This window comes from Triticum urartu, chromosome 4 (genome assembly GCF_003073215.2).
Source record: "Triticum urartu cultivar G1812 chromosome 4, Tu2.1, whole genome shotgun sequence".
In the NCBI taxonomy this organism is placed as follows: domain Eukaryota; kingdom Viridiplantae; phylum Streptophyta; class Magnoliopsida; order Poales; family Poaceae; genus Triticum; species Triticum urartu.
In genome coordinates, this window is record NC_053025.1 from 134,059,917 (window position 1) to 134,081,155 (window position 21,239).

A 21,239-nucleotide genomic window follows, 5' to 3' on the forward strand; every position below is an offset into this window, starting at 1 on the left:
TGACATGTGGTAGATCCAAAATTCCAATGTAAAACTGTGAAACTTGTTTTTCCTCACTTAGTCATTTTTGCTTCAGACCTGTACTTCCATTGTCTGCGTGGGCGATTTATCCTTTAGAAAATAATCTGCCATATGCCATTAGTCCCCTTGTAAACCGCCAATCGCTTTACCTTTTATAATAACATCAACCTCCAGTTTAACAATCTTGCATGCTTGAATACCTTTCCCTTAACCTGCTACGCTTTATGCTTGTCTGCCATGAACCTTAAACCGGCATTTGATCTTTTTCCATTTTTTAATTTGAAATGGCCAAACAATTTTATGTGTGTAACTGGGTCCCTTCCCGGGTTACTGAAGAGCAACTAGATGGATGCTTCAGAACTGGCGCTTTACCAAAACAAAGCGAAATCCACTAGCGAGTTCCCGGTCCAGAAAATCCTCCTACCCCCAAGGATGGCGAGGTGGTAGTATTTGTTGATCATATGAGTCGTGGTTTTAAACCGCCCAGATCCAAGTTCTTTCATGATGTGCTTGCCAGCTTCCAGATCCACCCTCAAGATATTGGACCCAACTTTGTGTCCAATATTGGCCACTTTCAAGTGTTCTGTGAAGCCTATCTGCAAGAAGAGCCAACCGTGGAATTGTTCAGGGATTTTTTCTACTTGAACCGTCGTACAGAATTTGTAGGTGGGCCCAACACTGAACTTGGCGGCGTCTCCATTCAAAAAAGAAGGACGTCAGCTTTCCCCATGCCAAACTTCATAGTCATCCCAAATATTGGAACCAGACTTGGTTCTACTGTAAGGATACTTCCCCTGATGATGAGAACCCTCTGTTGGGTTATCGTGCTCACCGGCTTACCAATACACATCCCTTTCCGCAACGGCTGACTGCCAAAGAACGGGCCACATATGCACCACAACTTGCCAAGCTCAGAGCTTTTACAGCTAACGGTTTGACTGGAGTTGACTTCGCTCATTGTTGGATATCTTGGAGCATTTTACCATTAAGCCGTCGCACCGGTTTAATGTGTCAGTACACAGGGGACTTAAAAGATCCTCAACGACATATTGATATTCAGCTAACAGAGGCTGAAGTCACTAAGTCTGTTAAGAAAATATTGGATGAATTGGTGGCTGTCTGCAGCAAAATAGAGCTTAGTCCCTTCTTCATTTCCAATAAACCGCCAGCTATAAGACTTGCCTCACTCCTGTTTGTACTTGATATTCTTAACTGTGTTGTCTTTGATATCCTCTGTCCATCTTTTAACAGGGTGACGACCCATTCTGGAAGAAGAAACCGCAGGATAAATCGGCCAAGACCCCTCGACCAAAGACGAAGGTTGTTAAAAGACCTGCCAAGAAAAAGGCAGCTGAACCCATCGGGTTAAACCTTGATGACATACTTGATGATCCGGACGTAGAGATAGAAGTTGACTCTCTTGGTTCATTTTTCATACAACTCATTGACAATGATTATTATCAGGATGACGCTGAAGGCAGCCAAGCCGATGACGCAGAGGTAATTATCCTTTCCTCCGGTTCAGACCCTCTGCCAACACAAAAAATCCGTTAAGCAGTCCGGAAAGTAAGATTTTCTCACCCCCTAGCTCACTTGGACCCAAACTTTCTTTTAAAGAAGCAGCAACATGAAGCTCACCGCACAACCCGACACAGCGGCCAAGTAGTCACTTCAGCCGGTTTGCCGAACACTCCGGTTCGGAAACGTCGATCTAAGGTCTCAAACACTTCCGATACTTCTTATCCCAAGGCGGGTTATTTCTGACAACCTCTTAATCCATCCGATTCAAATTATCAGGGAACGCCTCTTTCATCATCTGGCGAGTCAACGGCCACACGGCTCCCTCCTCTTAAGACTGTTCCTGGGTAAACACTTTAAACTTACTCCTTTTGATGCTTTATATTTGCGTGTTATACCGACCTTTATATCTTTTTATTTCAGAGCCAAGGCCAGACCCAGCAAGAAAGCTCGGGTAGATAAACCGTCTGATGACCATGTGGTTATTGAACCAGAAAGAACTCCAGAACCGGAAGGAACAAATGCTGATGCCATGTTTGATGATCCGCCGCCTCAAGATCATGACTTTGTTGTTGAACAAGTAGAAGTTGATGCAACATGCCATGCTGATAAACCGACAAGCCCGGTCCCAACTGATGATAAACCGTCAAGTCCAGCTAAGGCTGCTGATGAATCGTCAACTCTAGTAAAGGCTGCTAGTGACAAGGAAGATGGTATTATAATTACTGGCGTTGGCCACACCACCCCTGGCAATCCTGTTACATTATCAAAGCATAGTGCCAAGGAGGAACTCTCTGCTATGGGCAAAGGCAAGTGGAGCACAGACTTGTCAAGCTACGCCCACCTCAACGCCCAAGAACTTCATTCTGGTTTCTTAAACTGTCTATACACAAACCGTGACTACGAAGCCGGTTTAGTGAATCTAATGAAGGAGCGATATGAGGTAATTTCATAACCGTTTCTCTCTTATGTCTAAGTTCAAGTACCAACTCCAGTAGCGCCTAAGGGCCGATTTATGATGCAAATCTAAACCGGGACTTTGCAATATCTCAACTCTGCACGCTTATCCTCCAAGGGTCGGTTGATTCTTTAAAGATGAACCGGTGCTTTCACATTGTAATCCTGTAACTTTCGCCTGTGTAGCCCCCAAGGGCCGGTTTATCTTTCCAAGCTAAACCAAGACTTTAACCAATGTTACTTTGAGCAAACGTACATTAGCCCCCAAGTGTCAAGAATAATACTTGTATTGTGCTTGGGATTTGAAAAAATTTCTGATAATCAAGCAAATAGGCATTAGCCCCCAAGTGCCAAGTGTATAACTTGTTACGTGCTTGGTACTTCAAATATTCACTGCCACCTCATAATATGTCCTTCTCTTATAGGCTGAGCTGAGCAAAAAGGAAACCCAAACCGCTGATCTTCAAGAAAACATCAAATCTCAGCAAGCGGAAACCTCCAAATCCAAAGAGGAATTGACCAGTGCCTTAGCAGCCATGGAAAAGCTAAAAGAAGCTTTTAATAAGGAACGGGCAGATTGGGGCACAAAGAAAACCGGATTACAAAAGAGAGCTAAAGACGCAGAAGCAGCCCTTAAACCGGTGGTCGAAGAACTGACCGGTTTAAAGTGGCAAATAAATGCCATGACCTCTGCTGTGTTTGGTAAGTATCCTCATCTAAAGCTTTTCAATATACATTATCTCATCAGTTTCCGGTTTAATAATGGTTGCAATGACAAAGGAACTCGCATTACCCATCTGGGCTCTGACATGCGGATGAAGCTGAAGGCTGCCTATACGCTGATAGAGCAGTTATATTCCGGAGCCCAACGGACCATTTGCACCGCTGCGCATAACAAACCGCCTCCAACCTTGATAAAGGAAACCATTGAGAAGCTATCAATGCTTCCCGTCCGGTTGGACGAACTAAAAAGATCAGCTACAAGGTTAGGTGCGCTGACTGCGCTAATCTGGGCGAAGGCATGGATACCAGATCTTGAACCGTCAGATATAGGCCGCGGCTACCCTGGCGTAAAGGAGGACGGATCAGAATTTAACAATGACGATCTTCGAAGGTTGATAAGGGAAATGTGCCCCATAGCGAGCAAATTGGCTGAGGAAACGGATCTCTCTCACTATTAGCCGGTTTATGATTCTAATCAGAAAAGACATCATGCGCCAACACATGATGTAGAAGACCTTAGTTTGCCAATTCGTAAGCACACCTATGCCCCTTGTGTTCCAAGCCTTAACTGGAATCGATTGGGTAACCATTTACTTCCAACCACTGGGTAGAGAGGAGGAAGATGCACCAGCGCAGGAAGATCCACAGCCTTCAACTCAGCCTAGTGACGAGTCATGATCCGAAGGCCGGCTTAGCCTTTTGCGTACTGCCACACTTGCTGAAAACAATTATTCTTTTGGGACTTTAAGCGCCTTGTAATAGGTTAGTTCAAAACCCTTGGTCTGCTATGCCATCATGCATACTTATTTTGCCTGATACTGTGGATCCACCATGCTTTAGGATATATTATGTTCATAATCCATATCAGTGTTATTCAAATTATTCCCACATACAATAAATTTGAAAGTGTCCTGGTGGTTTACCGCTGGACGGGTCATGATGCCCAAATATATAGCCGGGGTTTATAACCAAGGCTGTACTTTGAAAATAATCAAATATGAAAGAGATGATACCTGTGATATTGAATCACTCTGTTGGTTGACCAACTTTTGTATATTTTAGGGTAATAACCCCAATCTTGAGTATTGATAACTCCTTTCCTGTTTTGCCGGTTTATGATAAAACCGTACCGGGCTATAATAAACACCGGTGTATCCATATATAATGCTGGTGACTTGTAGTCAAAAACAGACCGGGTCAATAAGCACTGGATTATAATTGATCATGTACTAACAACTTATCATTGAAAGCCAGCCCGGGTTAATAAAACGCCGGTTTATCATAACATATTGAAATCTCACCAAAGGAGAAGAACTTGTCAAATAAAAACACCAAAAAGAACATGCAAAGTTTTTCATGGGCTGCCAGGCCCTAAATCGAGGCTTTTCATGGGCTGCCAGGCCACTGAGTTAAACCATTTTTCGAAGCCTTTTAAGATGGACCTCAATCATTAACCAATCGTCGTTTTAACTCTGACAAGTTCAGGGTCTATGAGATTGACTTGTCAAACGTTCGGCGGGTCATACCAGGTTTACCTGGACGGAGTGGCTTACTTAAAAAGGCAAGATAACCCGGGGTTTTAGGTGAATACACCTGGCTTCCAAGCCTGGCTTGATAGCCTATTGCAAGGGTGCAAGCTCTTTGTTCTTTGAGAAGCAAAGAGCCCCCAAGCAACATTTGAGTTGTGCTTGGTGGGTGCCTATGTTTGAGATGTGCTATTGCAACACTCTCTTTGGCCCCACATGATTTCCTTTTGGCCTTAAGCCGATCAATAGGTGTAGCTATGGTTCGAATACAACCAAGCCCCATAGTGATTTCCTTTTGGCCTTAAGCTGATCAAGAGGTGTAGCTATGGTTCGAATACGACCAAGCCCCCTAGTGATTTCCTTTGATATGTGTGGCTTTATAGGCCGGATCAATAGAACTCCGCTTTATAAACAAAAGCCCCCATGTAAGCACACATGATGTAATAAAAACAACAGAGACCCCGCTTTAGCTGAAGTTCTGGTTTATTATATTGATCATAATATATACATTGTCATAATTATGTACATAAGAAGAGCCTATGGCTCAAGTATAGTAAGGCCGAAGATGAGGTATATTCCACGGCCGTTGGGTCTCCTCCTCCGATTTAGGCGAGTCTTCGTGCTCTCGAACATCGATAAGGTAGTATGATCCGTTGTGCAGATTTTTGCTGACCACAAAAGGTCCTTCCCAAGGTGGGGACAACTTGTGCATATCAGTCTGATCCTGGATGAGCCGGAGCACCAGATCGCCTTCTTGAAAAGTTCTGGTTTTAACCCGGCGGCTGTGATAACGTCGCAGATCTTGTTGATAAATCGCCAAACGTGCCGCTGCGAGATCACGCTCCTCATCTAACAGGTCCAGTGAGTCCTGATGTGCTTTCTCATTATCAACTCAACATAAGCCGCCACACGGGGCGAGTCATGACGGATGTCACTAGGGAGAACCGCCTCTGCTCCGTAAACCATGAAGAAATGCGTGTAACCCATAGATCTGTTCGGTGTGGTGTTGATACTCCATAACACGGAAGGTAACTCCTCCACCCAACAGCCCGGCGTCCACTTTAAAGGAACCATAAGCCGGGGCTTGATGCCTCTCAAAATCTCTTGATTGGCTCTCTCTGCTTGACCATTAGATTAGGGGTGAGCCACTGGTGACACGTCAAGCCAGGTGTGCTCACGTTGACAAAATTCTTCCATAGCACCCTTGGACAGATTAGTACCATTATCAGTTAGGATGCTGTGTGGAAAACCAAAACAGAAGATCACCTTTTTGATGAATTGAACCGCCGTGGCCGCATCACACTTACTGACTGGCTCTGCCTCTACCCACTTGATGAACTTATCAACCACCACCAGTAGGTGGGTCTTCTTGTCCTTGGACCTCTTAAAGGGCCCAACCATATCCAGCCCCCAAGTTGCAAACGGCCAAGTGATTGGAATCATCCTTAATTCTTGAGTCGGAACATGAGCGCACCGTGCAAACTTCTGACAACCGTCACACCTCTTTACCAAATCCTCAGCATCAGCATGAGCCATCAACCAATAGAAACCGTGACGAAAGGCCTTAGCTACCAAGGATTTTGAACCGGCGTGGTGACCACAATCTCCTTCGTGGATCTCATGCAAAATCTCATAGCCTTCTTGAGGAGACACACAACTCTTAAACGCCCATGTTACACTGCAATGATGCAACTTCCCATTGATAATGGTCATTGACTTGGATCCCCAGATTATCTGCCGGGCCAAAGTTTCATCGTCCGGTAACTCGCCACGGTTCATGTATGCCAGGTATGGGACTGTCCAATCCAGGATAATGTGAAGAGCCACCACCAATTGAGCCTCTGGGTCAGGAACAACCAAATCCTCCTCTGTAGGTATCTTGACTGACAGATTATGTAGCACATCCAGAAAGACATTGGGCGGCACCGGCTTACGTTGAGAGCCTAAGCGACTTAAAGCATCCGCTGCTTCATTCTTTCGCCAGTCTATATGGTCAACCTGATAACCCTTGAAATGACCAGCCACTATGTCCACCTCTCATCGATACGCCACCATGAGTGGATCCTTGGAATCCCAAGTGCCAGACACCTGTTGAGCTACCAGGTCCGAGTCACCAAAGCACTTAACCCGGCTTAAATTCATCTCCTTAGCCATTCAAAGACCATGGAGTAAGGCCTCATATTCAGCTGCATTGTTAGTGGAAGGAACATTAAATGGAGAACATAACAAAACTTATCACCTCGTGGGGAAGTTAATATGACTCCAGCCCCGAGCCCTCCAATTGTCTGGACCCATCAAAATGAATAGTCCAATAAGTGTTATCTGGCTTTTCCTCTGATGCCTGCAACTCTGTCCAATCATTGATAAAGTCCACAAGTGCTTGGGATTTGATTGTTGTGCGAGGCGTATATTTTAACCCGTGAGGTCCAAGCTCAATAGCCCACTTGGCGACTCGGCCAGTGGCTTCCCTGTTTTGGATGATATCCCCCAAGGGGGCAGAACTGACCACCGTGATAGGTTGACCCCGAAAATAATGCTTGAGCTTCCGGCTTGCCATGAAAACCCCATACACCAGCTTCTGCCAATGTGGGTACCTCTGCTTGGACTCAATCAGTACCTCACTGATGTAATAAACCGGCCGTTGAACCGGATACTCCTTTCTAGCCTCGTTGCGCTCCACCACAATAGCCACACTAACAACTCGGGCATTAGCAGCCACATATAACAGTAGGGGCTCTTTCTCAACAGGAGCAGCAAGGATAGGCGGCTCAGCTAGCTGCCGTTTTAAACTCTCAAAGGCTTCATCGGCAGCATCACTCACTACTAGAGAAAAGCTTACTAGTGGCACTGGTTTTTTACATACCAGTAGCGCGAGCACCCGCGCTACTGCTAGGGCGCTACAGCTATTATTTAACAGTAGCGCGTTTCTAAACAAGAGCTGCAGCTAAAATACTCATTAGTAGCGCCGATTTCTCCACCAACGCTACTACTATCATCACGTAGTAGTAGCGCCTTATTTTCTCCCCACGCTACAACTCGGCAAATAGAAATAAAAAATAAAAAAGCAGTCAGGTGCAATATTCATGGAAATCAAGACAAGTCCACTGCAAATAAACTAAGTTCACAGAACCATCTCACAAACATTAACGACAGTACCACATTTAATATAACCACACAATCTCACAAACTCATATAGTAGTCAACAATGCATGGATAGATCATCGTTGATAAGTCTACTAGGTAGTCATACTAGCATATATATGGTTCAACAGCCACACGCATGCATATGAAGTTCTAGATGATGTCGATGACGACCATCATCCTCAAGCCTGGGCGGTGGGTGTTCCTGATAGTAATTAGGATTGCCTGTCCAACATGAAGATTCTTGCCGACGAGGAAGCTCTTCCACCCAACCGAGTTGAAGTGTGTGCGACCGTCCGTGTCCACGCCGTACGCACAAGTGGTGACGGAGCCCCTTGCGGTATGGCGTATTCCAGCAGAGCCTTCTTCATCAGGCTTGATACCACAACTCTCAGATAGGCTCTTTGACAATTTCTGAATAAGAAAAACATATCAATTAATAAGTAGCCTCACACATTCCACACTAAGTATAACAATAAAGCATATATTATTCACTAAGCACATAAGATTCACTAAGCATATATATCATCGGACTCTACACTAAGTATAACAATAAAGCATATAAGATTCACTAAGCATATAAGATTCACTAAGCATATAAGATTGACTAAGCATATATATCATCGAACTCTACACTAAGTATAACAATAAAGCATATAAGATTCACTAAGCATATATATCATCGGACTCTACACTAAGTATAACAATAAAGCATATAAGATTCACTAAGCATATAAGATTCACTAAGCATATAAGATTGACTAAGCATATATATCATCGAACTCTACACTAAGTATAACAATAAAGCATATAAGATTCACTAAGCATATATATCATCGGACTCTACACTAAGTATAACAATAAAGCATATAAGATTCACTAAGCATATAAGATTCACTAAGCATATAAGATTGACTAAGCATATATATCATCAGACTCTACAATAAGTATAACAATAAAGCATATAAGATTCACTAAGCATATATATCATCGGACTCTAAACTAAGTATAACAATAAAGCATATCATCAAATTACTCTAAAAACTACAGTAAATGCAACATACCATGATATGCCGATCAACCATGGTACTTGTCAGGCGGGTCACGAATGGCACCCCGACGAAGTCAGCACGTGGCGGAATGATGTCCCACAGGTTGCACACCTCCTCCTCGCTCAACTTCATTCTTTGAGCTACGATGGCATCACCGAGTGGGTCGTCATCATCCTCATCATCCTCATAATATTTTGCTTTGTTGACATAAATCACGACCAGCTTGGGTCTTTCAGCTCTGAAGGAGAAGCTGATCAACTCACCACCGGTGATACGCATGTGGTCGATGAAACGGACCCATCCATCTCCTCCCACCTGCGTCATCTTTCGTCCTTTCTCGATCTCCATAGTGTAGGGGGCCCCAGGAGCCTCAAAGGTCACAGAGTCTCCAGTCAGATTGTTGAATTCTGACCTCACATTGCATGGGATGATCTATGTACAAAAAGCAAAATGATATATACACGATGCATTAATGCCAATAACACTAAAAACAAAATAGTAGTTACTAGTTTCATATAATTTATTACCGCCGCATGAAGAAAACTAGACTCGAAGTAGATGCCAAACAGCGTGCCAGTTGCAAGGCTGCTGGCGCACCTTGACTTGCACCGTCGACATGGTGGTGGTGGCGGTGGCGCCATTTCCCTAAAGCAATATGATTAACGGATTAACGATCCAAAAAGTAAACATAAAGTTTTCATAGCTAGAGTTCACATGGCAAGCAAAATAACAACTAAAAAGTAAACATAAAGTTCAGTCCAGGGGAACACTTTATCTATTCCCACATCCAAAAGTTGAACCAGCTTAGCCAGAACACAATAAGTAAACATCCATTCCACCTTTGGCATCAGATGCACAATAATTAAAACTATAGAAGGCAAACACCCCCGCTTTTCGATTAGATACAACTCTCTATCTATCTGTGTTTTCTTTTTCTGAAATTTACCAAAAATGGGCTCACTAACAGCATCATAAGAACTTAGCAATTTGAGCATCACCACATACATATACTCTCTTCAACCTGAAAGAGAGCATCGAATCAAGCATTGATTTTTCCATGAAACCACATAACAGTGAGGGCTTCTTGGTCATATGTTTATGTGCATCAACAAAGAAGCTAGTGGCAGTAGCCAAGAATTGAAACCCTCAACCGTTGTTGTCATATCAAAGCTAAAAAATGCTCACGATTCTACGGTCGAGCACTATGGTTGTTCCAGCGAAGGAATGACAAGTAGTTACAAGTACTACATCAATGATCCTAAATGTCGGAAACAATAGTCACGACATGGACGCCCCCTCTCTAAACCCTAGAACACTAGGCACCGCCGCCGCCACCACTCCTCTAGGGGCAGCAGCCAAGAATTGAAACCCAAGTTTCAATTATATGTGCTAAAAGCCTCTACTTCTCTAGCTACTTCTCTCTACTCTCTCCTAAGTTTCGGTGAGCAACAAAAAGCCTCTACTTCTCTCACCTAACCCCTCTCTCTACTCTCTCCCCAATCACGCGAGGAGCATGTCGCATCAAAACACGGAGCCACCGTGCAATCCCTAAATCCCAAAACATGGCGAGCCGTCGCGGAAAATCAATTGGAGCCTAGCTAGTGTGGCGCGCGTAGGGAGGAGGAGATCGAGGGGGACTAACGGGGCTGGAGCGTCGGAGTAGGCGAGAGGCGACCGCGCGTGGTGGCGGCGCACGGCACCGTCGATAGGGGTGAGGTGGCCGGGGACGAACCCTAACCGTGGCGGCATCGTCGGGCAGAGGGGATCGATTGTGAGAGTGTGAGGGGGTGCGGGGGCGCTCGGGCCGGTTTTCTTTTGCTCTAGTAGTAGCGCTGTTTAGAGGCTGGCGCTACTGCTAAGCCCACCAACTGTAGCGCCCGTTCAAAAAAAACACTACAGCTAAGTGGGCTACTGCTTTTGCCCTGCGGCCCATCTAACAGTAGCGCGGCCCAAGCAAACAAACGCTGCTGTTATATATTAGTAGTAGCGTGTTTCCTACCCAGCGCTACTGCTAAATATTAGTAGCGTAGGGTCATAAACAGGTGCTACTGGTAAACTTCTATCTATAAGCATTTTCCTAGTAGTGACTCTAGACGAAATGGTCTGTCTTTTCTATCATCTGATACAGAGGAATTGCCTTTTCTCCCAAACGGCTGATAAACCGGCTCAATGCTGCAATATGACCCGCCAGCCGCTGAAAATCGTTAATACACGCCGGTTTAGCCAGAGACGTAATAGTTGTGATCTTCTCCGGATTAGCTTCAATGCCCCTGTTAGACACTAGAAAGCCCAAAAGCTTGTCTGTCGGGACACCAAAGAGACATTTGGCCGGATTAAGCATCATCTTATAAACCCGGAGGTTATCAAAAGTCTCCTTCAAGTCACCTATCAATGTTTCCTCCTTTCTGGACTTCACCACAATATCATCCACATAAGCATGAACATTGCGCCCAATCTGATTATGAAGACAATTCTGTACACAACGCTGATAAGTCGCCTGGGCACTCTTGAGCCCAAAAGGCATTGATACATAGCAGAAGGCTCCAAATGGAGTTATGAAAGTTGTCTTCTCCTGGTCCTTAACTGCCATTTTGATCTGATGATAACCAGAATAAGCGTCCATAAAACACAAACGATCACAACCCGCCGTAGCATCAATGATTTGATCAATACGAGGGAGAGCAAAGGGATCAGCCAGACAGGCCTTGTTCAAATCTGTGTAGTCCACACACATACGCCAGTGCCATTTTTCTGAAGTACCAGCACCGGATTAGCTAGCCACTCAGGGTGAAAAACCTCCACAATGAACCCTGCTGCCAAAAGCTGGGCTACCTCCTCACCAATAGCCTTGCGCCTTTCTTCATTGAAGCGGCGGAGAAACTGCCTGACCGGTTTAAACTTAGGATCTATATTAAGAGTGTGCTCAGCGAGTTCCCTCGGTACACCTGGCATGTCAGAATGCTTCCATGCAAACATGTCTCTGTTCTCACGGATGAACTCGATGAGCGCGCTTTCCTATTTCAGATCTAGGTTAGCACTGATGCTGAACTGCCTGGATGAATGAACAGGAACAAAGTAAACCAGCTTAGTCTCCTCAGCCGATTTAAACTTCAAAGCCAGATCATGCTCTATAGTTGGCTTTTTCAGAGAAGTCATATCTGCCGAATCAACATTGTCTTTGTAAAATTTCAACTCCTCTGATGCACAAACCGACTCAGCATAGGCCGCATCACCTTCTTCACATTCCAAAGCAATCTTCTGGCTCCCATACACTATGATGGTCCCCTTATGACCCGGCATCTTAAGCTGCAGATAAACATAACAAGGCCTTGCCATGAACTTAGCATAAGTCGGCCATCCAAATAGGGCGTGATATGGGCTCTTGATTTTCACCACTTCAAAAGTCAATGTTTCTAATCTTGAATCATGATCGTCTCCAAAAGCCACCTCTAGAGCTATCTTACCAACTAGGTACACCGACTTACTAGGCACCACACCATGAAAAACGATGTTCGACGGTTTAAGATTCTTATCTGTAAACCCCATGCGATGGAAGGTTTCATAGTAAAGGATATTGATACTGCTCCCTCCATCCATGAGTACCTTGGTGAACTTATACCCCCCAACCTGAGGTGCCACCACTAAGGCCAGATGACCCGAATTATCAACCCAGGGTGGATGATCCTCTCGACTCCACAAAATGGGCTGTTCAAACCAGCGCAGATAACGGGGCACCGCCGGTTCAACGGAGTTTACTGCCCTCTTATGCAGCTTCTGATCGCGCTTACATAGGCTAGTGGTGAAAACATGGTACTTCCCACTATTCAACTGCTTCGGATTACTCTGATAACCTGATTGTTGCTGCTGCTGACCCCCCTGATGATTATAACACCCCTGGTTACCCTGATTGCCTTGATTGCCATGTCTAGTTTGATTGCCTTGAAATCCTGAACCGGAACCGCCTCCACCATAACTCGGCCCATGAGAACCACCTCCTGAACCGTCGGGCGGTCCCTGGTCGTATTGGAAATAACTTGAATTTTTAAACTCCCGCATGATGAAACAATCCTTCCAAAGGTGCGTAGCTGACCTCTCTCGTGACCCGTGCTTTGGGCAAGGCTCATTTAACATGCGTTCCAGATTGGGGCCTGAACCTCTACCCCGCTGGGGCGGTTTACCCTTGCAGCGTTGCCATTATTCTAGGTGTTGGTGTTAGCCATAAAATCCAAGCTGTTATCCGCCTTGCGCTTACCGTTGTTTCCATGACCCGCCGAGTTATGTTGCTGCCCCTTGGTGCTGCCATTCTTCTTTCCCGTCCCCGTCTTTTCATCCTCGGACTCAGGGTCCTTGGTACTATCTGAATCGGCATACTTAACCAGGGTTTCCATAAGCGTGGACATGTCATTGCAGTGACGCTTGAGCCTTCCCAACTTTAGCTTCAAAGGCGTAAACCGCCAGTTGCCTTCCAATGTTAAGACTGCCGTGTCAGCATTGATGCGGTCTGATGAATGCAGAATGGCTGATACCCGCTGCACCCAATGGGTTTTAGACTCCCCTTCCTCTTGAACACAAGCGGCTAAGTCCACAATTAACATGGGCTGTTTGCACGTACCTTTGAAATTCTGGATAAACCGGCTTTTTAACTTGGCCCATGACCCAATGGAGTTAACTGGTAAACCTTTTAACCAACTGCGAGCTGTTCCTTCCAACATCATGGTGAAGTACTTAGCACATGCTGCATCATCCACGTCCAGCATCTCCATCGCCATCTAATAGCTCTCAACCCATGACTCAGGGGGTAAATCGGCAGTGTAATTGGGCACCTTACGAGGACCCTTGAAGTCCTTAGCAGCCGCACGTTACGCAAGGCCGGGGTGAGACACGGCAGCCGGAAAGAACTGAAAACCACACCTCGTTCCACTAAAGTGGTTGGACGAACTGGAGTAAGATGAGGAGCCGCGTATTGCGCTGCTAACTCGGTTTCTCGACGTGTTCGACCGTGATCCACCACATCCTAGGCATTAGCACCGCCACCCGCCGGGTTATGCCCTCGCGGCGGGTTACGGTTTCGCGCACTGCTTGATACAGTCGGTGCATCGATATGCCTGCTGTAGCTCTGACTTGAGCGGGGTGTGGAATGAATCCTCTCACGACTGTGTGAATAAGCCTGTTGTTGGGTCAAAGCCATCTGAAGGAGCTCTCTAGCCCGTCGTGTTTCAACTGCTACTGGAGACTTGCCTTCGATTGGGAGAGCTGCCAATCATGAAGCGACAGCGACGATGTTATCCAACAGGTTAGAGTAATGACCCGGAGGCGTTGAAACATGCTGTGGTAGGACATTGTTCTGACGAGGCGGATCTGTCGTGCGCGGCTAGACCGACGCCCCCGTCCCAGGTGCCTCCACCCGGTTTACCGTTGGCTAGTTGCTGGTTCCCGCTCCTGGTGTGTTAAAGAGGTTCCTTCCCTCGTAAACCGGAGGCAGGTGAGACCGGTACCTTCTCCTCATGACATCATCTGACGCCCTCTGATCCAACATAAGCCGATAAGCCCGCGCCTCTAACTCGGCCCACTCTACGGCCATCCTTGTGCTTTCTGCTACCAGATCTGCTTTAGCTTGAACTATCTGATCCTTCACCTTTTCAATCTCTACGTTATGCCGGTCCTGATCTGCTGGACTAACCTCAGCTGCTAGCAACATTGCCAATGTGTCGAATAAATCGGACAAAGGCTGAGCCGGCGGTGGTGCAGAGCCCCCTGCCCCGGCTGGCGTTGCAGCTGCTGAACCGAAAATCAGCGTCGCGACGGTAGAAGAATGCTGCACTGATTGTGTACCAGCCATGAAGATCACAACTCGACTTGGCGGATCAGAGAGGACCAGAATACTGTCGCCATCGGAACCACCACTAATCCGGCCATCCTGCAGCTGATACAGCGACTCGGTCTCTCCGGTTGAAGACTCGTCATCAGAGTAGACAACGGTTTCGAATCTACCCTCAGATTCCACTCCATGGATGACTCCCATGAAGGCACACTTTACGGTAGGCTGAACTCGGGCAGGTCTTGCATGCTGAGCCGTCTCGATGATGTTGGTGCAGATGTCCGGCTCAGGGCCCGGTTCGCCGATCTTGCCAATGAAGGCGTGTATTCCGCCAAAAGGGACCCGGTACCCGTACTTGATCGAGCCGGCCTCGGGGCCCCAGCCTACGTCGTCGACGTAGAGCTTTCCGCGACGACTCTTGGTCATCCAGCCCACATCGTATCCTTTGATTCCTTCGAAGCTGCCCTTCAAGAACTCGAAACCATCGTGTGATAGCCCCACTATGGGCGCCAACTGTCGTGGTTTTGTCACGGCAGATGTCCTCGTGAAAGGACTTAGTCGTGGAGCCATCGCGACATGGGACAAGGGACACGAGGAATTATACTGGTTCGGCCCCTTACGGTGAAGGTAAAAGCCTACGTCCAGTTATGATGGAATTGCTAGGGTTTCGATGACCAGGGAGCGAATCCACTTTGCCTGGCTCTCGAGTTATTGTTTTCGTCCCTAAACCGCCGCCGGGTCGTCCCTTTATATACACAGGTTAATGCCCAGTGGTTTACAGAATCCCGAGGCATGGTCATACACGTTCCCGGCTCCGTTTCTACCTTTCCTTGCCTTACAACATAATTTACATATCATATGGCGGTTTATATCTATGGGTCCTAATCCGCCTTTGGGCCCTAGGCTTTCATGTAGATCTCCTTTGTAAAGCGCCATACCTCTTGTCTTCATGGGCTTCGAACATGACTAACTCCTTGTGGGCATAACCCGGCCCCTCATGGACGGTTTATACCTAATAATAATATCCCCAACAACGGCTGAGGAGGAGGATGTGGTGGCGGACGCTGGGACGACCGTGGCCTGCGCCAGGAGTGGCGCGGCCGGCCTCGTGAGGACCGCTAGCAGGATCAGCCTCGCGAGGGCGCCTGGAGGGACCAGCCTCATGAGGATCGCCCTCAAGGCAACGCTGGCCTTCCTCCACTACCGCCACCACCCAGAAGGAATGATGACCACCACCAAGACGAGGGGGCTGGGGGCTTCCAGGAGCCGCGTGCTATCGCCTACATCTTGAGCGGAGCTCAAGCCCCAGCCTCGCAGCGTATCTTCAAACAGTTTGCTCGTGAAGTGAATGCAGTCCTCCCTAAGCTCGAGGCCACACACCTGCTCAGATGGTCCAAGTGCCCCATCACGTTCAGTTCGGCAGATCAGCTCAAGTGCGCAGCTACCGCAGGCGTCCTCCCAATGCTTTGTTCACTAGTCATCAGCAACGTGCAGGTTACCAAGACCCTTATCGACAGCGGCGCAGGGCTCAATGTCCTGTCCGTCGACACGTTCGACAACCTCCAAGTGCCATATGACCAGCTTCAGCCTACCAAGCCCTTTTCAGGAGTGACCGACGGCTCTACTCCCCCGATCGGGCAGGTCCGCCTCCCCGTTACCTTTGGAGAATGCAACAACTACCGCACTGAACTCATTGACTTCGATGTCGCCTACATCCGCCTGTCGTACAACGCCATCCTCGGGTATCCAGCCCTGTCCAAGTTCATGGTGGTGACCCATCACGGCAACAATGTCCTCAAGATGCCGGGAAGCGGCGGAATCATCACAGTCCCGTGCGAGGAAAGAGACGTGGTGTGCTCCCTCGAGCGTGCCTTCCAAGATGCAGCAATCGACGACCCCGACAGCCAGGGCGAGCGCCCTCCTAAGGTCACCGCCAAGAAGAAGAAGCAGTTGCGCCACGCAGGGCCTCAGGCAAGCGGCGCCTCGTCAGGACCGGTGCCCGTGCCTGGGGCACCTCCCTCCATCGCATAGGAAAGCGCGCCCAGCGCCCCTCTCGGGCAGGGCTTGGGGGCTATCTTCTGGAGGGCCTCATACTTTGCCAACATCACGAGGGAGGCGCTTGGGCACCACATGGAGGCGTGCTTCGTGGCACGTTTCCCTCGGGAGAACACAGGGCAAGGAGTGCCCACCGTTCAGGAGTTCATCACCAAGAACACTCAGGAACTGCAAGACGCAAGGACCATGCGCGGCAGCCGCCGCTCACCAGGCGCAGCTCCCCATCGACGTCCCAGGGCTCAACCGGGCCGCCTCTCAGGAGCTTTTCTAGCCTTCGCGCGTGGGACGCTGCGAGGGCCCACCTCACAGCTACATTCACATACCTTTTGGCCTGCCGAGCGTGGTGACCACCTATCAGTGCAACCTGTGGAGCATCCTGGCGGCTCAGGAGGCCAAGCACCACGCTGTGCTGACGGAGATGAAGACGGTCCACAAGGAACCCCCTGGACCCCAGAGCCTCCCGAGGCCTAGGGCCCCGGTGGCTCATGAGGAGTAGCCCCTTCGCCGCATACCTTCAGCTGCCCCAACTCTCCTTCATCAACAGAACCAGGTGACATTTTGCAAGTTCATTCAGCTGGGAGCGCCCCCAGGGCTGCATCATTCCCAGGCCGCGTGGGTCCGTCCCTGTGGCATGTATCCCTTTTTATGTCTTTAGCTTACCTTGTTGGGGGCGCCCCTTGGGCTGCATCATCCCCAAGCCGCTCAGGCCTGACCCAGTGGCATGCATCTTCCCTGCATTTACCTGAGCTAGGTTGCCTTTCATGCTTAATCTATCTATGACTATCACCTGCTTGATTGTCGCCCACCATGGGATCCGCGCGCCGGCCATCTTTCTTCAGAACCCATTGCGTGAGTAAGTTAAGCACGGCGTTTGTGCTCGGGCCCGTCCCTGCAGCGTCGATAAATCCAGCGGCTGAGCTCTGTCTGGCGCGACGGCCCCGTTCACGTCACCTCCTGGGGCCATTGGTGTTTATCTTTCTCACGTGATAACCTCAGGAGATTTGTTCAGCGCAGGTTGGCTAACCACCTCGCAGGACCAAGACAGCGAACAAGAACCAAGACCTGGCACAACCCGCCTTGAGGTAGGGCCTCGTGAGTCCCGCGCCGGCTCACGAGTGCCCAGACACACCTCGTCTAGCCCTGCCGCGCAAGCCATATGTCATGGCGGGGCTGTACACGCCCCGGGGGCTCTCCACAGTATGGAGTCCCCTCTCACGCACCAGAAGCGAATCAGCAGTCACCACGGCAACTGGTGCCCTTCCTCGCGCTAACTTGCAGGGACCTCCTGAGGGCCGCAGCAGGCGGTACCACGGACTCTCCCTCTTCTCTCATGCGTTTTTCTTGCGCGTTAAAAGGGGCTCCTAAGCATTGCGCCTCAGGAGCTCTTACTGGCTCTCCGGCCCTCACCCCCTGGCCTTGATCATGGCACGTGACCTGGCATACCAGCGGCGGCTGAGCTCGCTCGAGGGCCGGGACCTGAGGACGCAGAGCACCAAGAAGAACATGGAGGGGAGGGGCAGACCCGTACAGGCCTGGCCAAGCTACACTACAGTGGCCGACGGACGAGGTCGGCAAGACCCCGGGGGCCGCGCCCCGGGCAAGATAAGTTCTCGCTCTGGATCCACCAGTCGCTACGGCACGAGACCCTCGCTCACACCCTTCGCTGCCCTGTTGTGGCAACGTTCTCTTCCTTTCACATCCTAAGATAGCTGCTTACGCGCTAAACGGGACCTCTTGAGCATAGCGCCTTAGGAGCTCTTACTGGACCTCGGGCCGCTCACCTCCTGGCCTTGACCACGGCATGCGACCTGGCATACCAGCGACGGCTGTAGCATGCCTGGGGACCGGGACCTGTCAGCATAGAACACCAAACTACCGCGGGATTGGAAAGGGGAGGCCGAGCCTCGGTAGGATATGCACACGCAAATCTTCATAATGAGGGCTATATTGACAAAAGGCATTACAGATGCTTTACACGCCCCCACGGGGTTCATTTCTTGATTCCTCGCAAGGAACAAAAAGGAAGGAATTCCTAGGAGTTCTATCTACACACACCAGATGTCGCCGACGCCATCATCAAGAGTGGGCCACGTGAGGCCGGCGCCAACCCCATCCAGATCAGCGGCGACGGCGGCTGGACACCGTGGCCCTGCTCCGGGCTCGGTGGGAGCTCGGGGGCACGTAGCTGTCATCGCTCGTCTCCGGAGACTCCACGAGCTTAGGAGAGTCGCTGGACCACCAGGAGTCACCACTGTCGCTGGAGGAGCTGCAGGCGAGCCCAGCGGCGGGCCCAGCGCTCGCCGCAGCGTCATCCTGGCAACCTCCTTCAGGGCAGCACTCCAGGCGGCGGCATTCCTTGTCGAAGACCTTGAAGAACAACACGGAGGCTCCGTCGTAATCAAAGTGGATCGCGAGGGCGCCCTCCGCGCGGCAGACTCGGGCAATCTCACCCCAGCCTCGAGTCATGAAGATCTTCCCAGAGGCAACGGTTCCAATCTCCGCTCCAGTCGCTGGGGCGTCGTAGTCGGCGTGTTGCAGCCAAAGCTCGCGAAGGCCCCTCGGCGGCGAAGAACTGCGGGAGGCGAATCCAGGTGCTCGGGGGCATCGCCGCCCACAGCACGAACTCGCGCAAGGAGTCCTCGGCGTGGACCCCTGGGCGACGGCATGCGCCTCCGCGGCGCCGTGACCGAGGCCTGGCGCGGCGGTGCCGCTCACCATGCCTCCCTCCGGAATCATCGGCATGAGCATACAAGGGCAGCGGGTACCCAGGAGGTGGCCTTTCGTACCAAGGCCGCGACACACCGGCCTCACTTACATCTCCGCGGCGTGGGACCTTCTCTTCTTCGGCGGAGCAGCTCGAGCTCGTTGAGGGGGAGCCTTGCCCTTCTCGGCGGCCCGAGACCTCTGGATTGGCGCCATGTCTGCACAAGCAAGGAGTGGAGCTAGAAGGAGAAGAAGCGGGAGAGGCATAGAGATATGGGAAACGGGGCTCTGCCACCCTCCCATTTATACCCAGGAGAAGGCAACCAGCCCCCCCCCATGATCATAGGTAATGATGATTTTCCTTGCATGCCGCAGGGACTTGTTCAAGTTCGGGCAGTTGCCGAGGTAGCGTGGGGAAGCTGAGATGCCCACGTCCAATCAACTGCATGCATCGACAAGGCCGCATGCTATTAGGGCCCGTGGCACTCCACACTTGACCTTTGTCTTTGCTCGAACCAAGCCCGAGGGCGCCTTGGGCCCGGGGGCTACTGTCGGCGTTCTGGGACGGGGTCCCCAGACTTGCCTGCCTGCGGCCCACGGTGTGGCTTTGCTAGCAGGCCTGTACGACCCATCTTCATCGATGAGGCATTCAAGACCTTCGTGAGGGGCCAAGCCTCGCGAGGCGGACGACGCAAGACCGCCTGAGGAGCGGCCTCGCTAGGCGGGCTCGCGAGGGGCGGAGAGTTCAAGGCCAGGCAAACCTCGCGAGGGTCTAGTGACGTGAGCCATGATGAACAAGGCCAGGTGGGCGCCAGCGCGCGCAGCGTCCTTGTTTCCTCTTTGGTGCTAAGGAAGCTGGCGCAGGCGTGGAGTACCGAGGCGTCAAGCAAAGGTTTCCATATCGGTGCAACGAGACCAAGACCAGCAGGATGGCAAGACGGAGGTCGCCATGGAGCCCAAGGCGGCGTCATCGACAGAGCCTTTTGCAGGCGAAGACCACTTTTGTCAGGATAAGCTGTACTAGTTGTCCACTTTCAAATTGGCCGTTGTTGGCTCCCTTCCCGCTCAATATTTGGGGAGAGGACCAGGGCCTCTATAAATAGAACTAGCCACCACCATAGCTAGGGAAGGAGATCGAGGAGAGAGGTAGAGGGAGGTGAGATCGAGAGAGACCAGAACAACCACAAGTTCACCGAGCATAAGAACACCTCTCCACAGGAGGCTGTTCTTCCCCGTGTACTGTTCATCATCAGCCCAAGAGGCAATCCACCACCACCACACTGGAGTAGGGTATTACACCACAATGGTGGCCCGAACTAGTATAAATCTTGCGTCCTTTGTGTTGCGAGTTCATCGAGTTAGTTCGCAAGATCTTAGCTGAGTTAGGACGTGGACCAGTAGGGGAGAAATCTTCGTGCGCACCCCAGAGTTCAAACATTAAGGCTTTTGCCGGAACCCGTGATCCGACAGTTTTGGATACAAAGATTGGATACAAGAGATGAACTAGGGTTTGAGATGGGATGGTGCTGGTGAAGATGTTGATGGAGATTGACCCCCTCCCGACGAGAGGATCATTGGTGATAACAATGGTGATGATTTCCGCCTCCTGGAGGGAAGTTTCCCCGGTAGAACAGCTCCGCCGGAGCCCTAGATTGCCAAGGTTCCGCCTCATGGCGGCGGAGTTTCGTCCCATGAGCTTGCTTCTGATTTTTTCCTCGACAAAAG